Below are 7,710 nucleotides of genomic sequence, written 5' to 3' on the forward strand. Positions count from 1 at the left end.
CAGATCTCGGGACTTCCGACGTATGAAGAAAACACTGTTCATGCGAGGTCAAAGTCCACTCGAGACAGCCAGCGTTGGAACTTCCGACAAACGTCGGGACTTCCGACGGTCAGAACTTCCGACAAACGTCGGGACTTCCGACGTGCACAGTCAGCAGGTCAGTAGAACCATCGATGCCGGGACTTCCGGCTTGGGTCGGGACTTCCGACTGTCGGGAGTTCCGACTCACGTCGGGACTTCCGACGTCCACAGTCGCCACGCAGGCTATGACTGGGAGTCAGCACTTCCGGCAAGAGTCATGACTTCCGACTGTCGGGAGTTCCGGCTTACGTCGGGACTTCCGACACCGACAGTCAAAGAAAATTATTCTTTGTGCTCGTGAAGTGCTAAAGTGTCTCTCTTTTGATTTAATTATTATGCTTGAGCGCTCTATCTTCCTCAGACCACCTAAACTTGCATCCCTCTTAATAGTACGGCATACCTATTAACTCAAGATCAAAAGAAAAATGAAATTAAACCTTTTGAGTTGATCTTCTTTAAATTGATGCCGTGTCTTTCAATCTTCATCAAGTGAGGGTGCCAACATGTCAATATTGATCTTGTCACTTGAGCATAGCCATCTTGAGCACGTGACTTGATTTCATTCATCAAATATGAATAACTCCAAATGCATCAAGTCACTTTAATCAACTTGTCCAATATAGATTTGATCCTTCACATTAATATGACCATCTTAGCTTGATTAGTACCTCAACTAAATGCAAGTACTTTTCTTCTTCACCCTAGCTAGGTTCTTCAGCCGCCAAGCCGTCGCTTCCCCTTCACCCTTGCTTAGTACCTCGAAGCCTTTCCTTGCTATCTTCACCATCTCAAGCCATTAAGTCACATCTTGTGTTGAATCATTCATTCATATGTATTATTATCTTTTTCATTTCAATTTAGCAAGCTTCAAAAATGAGACCATTCCATATGCAATCCCTCATATCTCATTAACTAATACTCACGAGCTTGCTTTCACATAGTATATGGAAATCCCACAATAAACAAGCATTTGCATGAATTCCATTTGCATTGTTGTCTTGTGCTTGAACTAGATTGTTTATACAACAACACTTCATTTTGGCTTTCATTAAGTACCTGTGAGATAACCTATTACCTGTCCATACTTAGCAAATGGGTTAGTTCTTTAATCACGTTGTCATTCAATCATCCAAAACCCACTAAAGGGCTAGATGCACTTTCAATCTCCCCCTTTTTGGTGATTGATGACAACTTGATTAAAGCTTACAAAATGATATAAACATTTAAACTTTTGGGTTCAATGATTTATGAGAGGCTCCCCCTTAATATGTGCTTATGATTAGAATTCACAAAATGACCTCAAATGTCAATTGCACATACTAAAACATATAGGAGACTCCCCCTAAATCATTGCATCCGTGGGGTGCATGTGTGTGTGACAAAATTAAACCGTGATGCATATGACAAAATATATCACACAAGAATAAATATAAAGGCATCACATCAAATATTTTCATTCTAGCATGCATAGTCCTTATGAAAATAAATATAACACATGTAATTCACACATAGCACTCATTACACATTTTCTCAAGTCCAGAAATCACCGATATATAAAAAAAGATCATATCTCAAGAGATACATAGATAAAGCATAAGTGAGTCTCATCTCTCACATGATACAATCTATCTTAAATCCAAGATACATCAATGAAGCTCAAAAACAAGAAATGACAGCCTGCAGTACATATCTTCAGGTACAAAGATAAGCAAATGAAACTATCCTGAAGCTTTAAACAGTCTCTCTCCCCCTTTGTCATCTATCACCACAAAGGTCCAACAATGACATACTAAGGACAAAGGGGCTACAAGCTGTCACACAAAGCACAAAGGGTGCTTAAAGTTCAAACTTTGTACTAATCTCTCCCTTTGTATTAAACTCTCCCCCTTTGTTATCTTAAAGAGGTTGTACTTGTCACTTGTTTGCAATTCAAAATAGATCAAGTACATGGGTTTACTAGCTCATGAACCAACTCATACACTAACCACTAGATTATATAATCATTCAAGCAATAGTGGTATTCTATGAGTCTAAAAATTTTCATTTGTAATGCATGATCCTATAAGCATGTACTATATGCACTAACCGCATACTAGTAAGGGATGAAAAATGATCATGCACAATACAATGATACCTTTGCTATATTGGAGAGGAAGATAGTCATATAGATTTCAATTCATTTCTCTAATAGCACCATGAAGTCCAATTATAAGCTTGGTGAAGACCAATAGATGCCAATTCTTTGAATTCCTATTCTTCACCCATATGAATTGAGAATCACTAATGATCAAGTGCACTCTTCTTGTAGTGGTTGGCTTGCTTCTTCTTTGATCATTGCTTGCTTGAGAGAACTAAAAGATGCACCACTTGTAATACCACTTGAAATTTCATGATATCACTTGAAATTTTATGACTTGTTCTCTTTTGAGTGTTGCTTGCTTTCTAGACCAATCTCTTGATTTTCTTCAACCAAGTACCTCAAATGTTCCTTTAGATTACCACTTCAATTTTAGCCATCCAAGCCTAGAGCGAAGTGACCTCTGTCCAAAGAATCATCCTTGATACTCACTTGAAATAACTTGAAAGGAAACCTCTTGATCTACTTGAAAGATTTTGTTTGATTGATCCGTATTGTTGGACTTAATTTGATGAATAACTTTGAATCCTTCTTTAAGTCCTTTTCTTTCTACTTGTTTAAGTCCTTTTGTTTCTATCAAAAGATCTCCAATTATCACTAGAACTTAAACTTCATCTTCATCTTGATCTTGGTCTTGATCTCTAGCTTGAGTACCAAATGTGTACCAGATACACTCTTCAAACAAATTGTCTTGTACTCATCATTTGTCATACTTCTATCTCAAACCAAAACCAAAACATAGGTACTTCAATCACTTATAGATATGATTCTAATTTGAGGACCCTTGAATCTAAGTGACTTTTGATCAATCCAATAATTGTCACTTTCCTAACAGATTCTGTACTCTTTAAAGAATAAATCATATCTCCCAAAGTACATATCCAAAAACCACGAAATTTGGTGAAGATGTGACACACTAAGTCTTCTAGTAGCTGTAAAAATTTGAGCTTCTTTTGACTTCTATCTTGCTACCAGATTTCACATCTTTCCACACTGCTACATGCTGAAAACTGCTGCACTATAGTTGACAAAATCTACTCCAAATCCGAAGTATCACTTATCCAAATCTCATGAAGTTTGCACAGCAACTAATACCATAAGTGTAGAGCATGTAGACCAAATTTCAAGCCAATACAAATAGATTTGGTTACTCAAACATGTCTATGATCACTGCTACCTCAGATTTTCAATATTGGACATATTTCAATAATTGAGCTATTTTTCTCCAATTTGAACCAAACTTGAAATCAACTTGTTTGAATACTCTCATAAGATATATGTCCATTCAAACCACTTACTAGAAGAAATCTTATGAACATATCCAATCAAACCAACTTCAAACTTGATTACTTAAGCATTTAATCCATTCAAACATCTCATAGCAAGTAACATATGCATATATATCCAATTCAATTAACTCATATGCACCCAAATAAACTTTGATCAACAAGAGATATACCTTGATAGCTTATGATCATCTTTGCAAGCTTCAACTCCACTTATTTGCAGGCATTCAAATATATCAATAAATTCCCATAACTTAAATATGACACTTGTATGTTGATAGCATATGGACTTCACTCAATTTTGACTTGGCATTGGGATAGAATTGCACTAGGTTTTAATACTTGACTCAACATAAGATGAACAATAATAATTTCATTGAATCAAATCTCCAATGCCATGGTACCTACAAACGATCATCCACTTTTTGATGGTACCCAAACTAGTTTGGGTCCTCTCATGTTAGACGCAACATACTTAGGCATAGCCTTAGTATGAATAGCGGAATTTTTGCAATACTAACCAATAAGGTACAATAACAAACCTTCCTAGGCATAATATTTGCATCAATTGAAATAGGCTTAGGACTCTCACTTAGAGGACATGAATTAGCCAAGAATTGGTTTTCTCTTTTTCGAATATTTGGCAAATTTATGATTTTCAAAAACTTGAGAGAGATTTTAAATGGATATAGGGATTTTTATGGACTTGAGAGAACCATGTCACATGTGATTAGGCAAAGGGTAGCAATAATCACAATATGACAAGACTAGGTCACAAAGACCCAAAAACATCTATCCTATATCACACAAATGCACACACTAGCATATAAAGGGCCTTAGATGCACTTACAATGCATGTATGTAAATACATACCTTTGTCTTGAGCTCACAATATCACCACTGAGATAATACATGGCATGACAACATCATGTTGACCTCACTTGTCAAATAATCATACCATATATGAAATCAATTTTCATCCAAAGGACTACAAATAATACTAGATAAATTTGTTAGTCCACAATATCACCACTGAGATAATACATGGCATGACAACATCATGTTGACCTCACTTGTCAAATAATCATACCATATATGAAATCAATTTTCATCCAAAGGACTACAAATAATACTAGATAAATTTGTTAGTCCACAATGGTGCAAAATAGAAACTGAGATCCCCCTAAATAAGTACCACAAGTAATTTGACTGACTTTCAACAAGCACTTTATTCTTTTAAGAATTTGGGAGTCAATTTTCTATTTTGACCAACACAAAGTAATTTGCCATATTTAAATTTCGTTGAGACATACTCACAACCCACTTAGGTTTGATAGATCACAAGCTTCTGAGCAAATTAAGGATATATGAAATCATATGGATCAAACCTCAATTGCATCCCAATTAGTGCTCTGGTTCCTACCATACCAGACACGTCCGGTAGACATACCGGACACGTCTGGCATGTGAAGAACATAAACACTTTTCCTTTCTACCTTGGCCATACCAGACATGTCTGGTAGGCGCAGGACAGAAACAATTGAAGCGCTGCTTGTGATTCTTCGTTTTAGCTCTAGTACTTCTTGTATGCCTGCATCTGAACAAATGCATTGCTCTACTAGAGAGCCATTAAAAGCATCACATGGCAAATATGATAATGATTAAATAAAATTAATTAGTCACTTCTAATTATTTCACAAATATGCTTATTTGTGAGCCATTGAGCACTAAACACAAAGTGGCTATCCTATAAGGTCTTTAGGTACTTGTTACCAATGGTAGAGATGAAGTAAACGATATGGTCATTGATTTATCTTTGGGTCAACCATATATGAGATTATGATAAGAATTGATTGATAGATTGAGTGAATATTTTTAATTTACTTGCTCAACCATCCCGAAGCTTTCATCTCACCACCAAGTACCTACATTATCAACCTAAGCACATTTTGGTACCCAACTCTTGTTGGGTCCTTTTGGGTTAGTCAACAAGTGCTTAGGCACCCAAATGGCCTTAGTACTAGTTTGTGGTGAACACATCACCTTGCTAGTGCTAACTCCTTTTGTGGTCTTCCTAAGCATATTATTATAAACAAATATGTTCGGCTTAGGGATGTTAGCATTTGGGCAATCATAGCTTAGATGCCCCTTTCTTTTACAAGCATAGCATATGCGACCTTTATTTGCTTTATGCTTGTTTTGCTTGTATGGACATCTATCAACCTTGTGGCCCATCTCATTGCATCCATAGCATCTTCTTGTTGCAACTTGGGCTACCTTTCTTGACTCTTGATATATTGGGCATTTCTTAGTAGGATGCCCCAATTTTTTGCTCATGAGACAAGCGCTTTGTCCATCACTCTTCACTTGCTTAGCCTCCTTGATTGAAGCCTTTTGAGTGGCGGCTTCAACCTTGTCGGCCCAATTCTTATGTGGACACGTAGCCCACTCATGTCCATACAATCCACAACCATAGCACATACTTTTTCCATGTTTCTTGCTCTTGGTTGTGTTGGCCTTGCTTGAAATGTGATTCCTTTGTTGGGTTTTGAAGGAAGCAAGGTTTGAACCCTTCTCAAGCTTCTTCACCATGTTATCACGGTTATCTTGAGAAGGTTGTGCTTTCTCCTTACCCTTCAATCGAATCACATCTTTCTTTAATCTTTTCACCTCTTCTTTGAGCTCTATGTTTTCTATAAATTTTTGCTCAATCGAAGATTGGCTTGCTTGAGAAGCACACTCATTAGCACAAGAAATATTCAATTGAGATTGTGTACAAGTGAGTGTGTGAGTAGGAGGTTGAGATGATTTTACCGTTGTAATCACAACCTCATGAGCCACCTCAAGCATGATGCTTGATTCTACTAATTCTTCATGAGAGCACTTGAGATGAACATAGTTTGCTTGTAGCACATTATATTTGCTTGAGAGTTCATCTAATTTTGCCTTGAGCTCAAAGTTTTCCTTCTCTAGTTGTGAAACACTAGAAGAGGAGTTAGTAACTAAAGCATGCTCAATTGATAAATTTTCATACCTCTCATTTATGGCCTTTAGCTCTTGCAATTTGGAGATGAGAAACTTTTCTTGATTTTGAAGTGATTGCTCTTATTTCTCATTCTCTTCCTCTAGCTCATCATTCTTCTCAACTAGCTTCATGAGAATGAGCTTGTCTTTGTTGCTTAGATGATCAAGAGTGTAGCTATCTTCAATTTCAATATCACTCTCTTCTTGATCATCTACTCGTGCTATCTCCTTGGCTTGATCTTTCTTGCTAGCCTTCTTCTTGCTTTTCTTGGCCATGAGACACAAGTGATGAGTATCATGAGATACTGAGGTTGACTCATCACTTGGCCGCCACCGGGCTTGAGCCTCATCATCATAGACTGCCTGCTGTCCGGCTGCCTTAGCCAAACCGAACGCGTCTGGTAGGGATACCGGGCACGTCCGGCATGCGCTTGCAGACAGCGTAGTCACCTCGGCTTGCACCTCTTGCTTCGGCTCGGCGCTCTTGAGATCTTGTGAGGCTTCTTCGCTGCATGAAGACATAATGGACATATTTTCCATTGACTCGACCTCAAGTGCATCATCGCATTTGGATTTTCCATATATCTCAACGAGTTTGGTCCAAATGAGATGAGCACTCTCCGGAGGTGGTTGTCCATTGAATATTGCCTCATCTTGAACCTCTGCACTCAATGTACTCAAAATGATATTAATAGCTTGAGCATTTAGTTGCACGCATATCTCTTCCTCTTTTGATAAATTCTTATAGTTGCTCCAATCAACTATAGGAAGAGGTATGCTTTCAAACACAATATGCTCAACAAGAGGACTAATATCTCTAAAAGCATTGAGTACATGAATTGACCAAGATAGAAAGTTTGAACCATCATTTTGGAGAAGCATCGGCTCCAACTCGATAGGCGTCGACATCCTTTTCTCACGGCGGTGAAGCTTTAGGTGAGAACCTTGCTCTGATACCAATTGAAAGGATCTAGGATGTCGCCTAGAGGGGGATGAATAGGCGTTTCTGAAAAATCAACACCTTTAAAAGCGGAAACGATTAGTAATAGGAGTTTCCACAATGGAAACTCCAAATCAAAGTAATACAACCCCTCACAAGTTAGCCACAAAGTATATAAAAGATACTAGATAAACCTAGGGAGCCAAACAACGGCAACCAAAGAGTTGAATCAAAATGCACTA

The sequence above is a fragment of the Miscanthus floridulus genome, chromosome 12 (genome assembly GCF_019320115.1).
Source record: "Miscanthus floridulus cultivar M001 chromosome 12, ASM1932011v1, whole genome shotgun sequence".
Taxonomy (NCBI): domain Eukaryota; kingdom Viridiplantae; phylum Streptophyta; class Magnoliopsida; order Poales; family Poaceae; genus Miscanthus; species Miscanthus floridulus.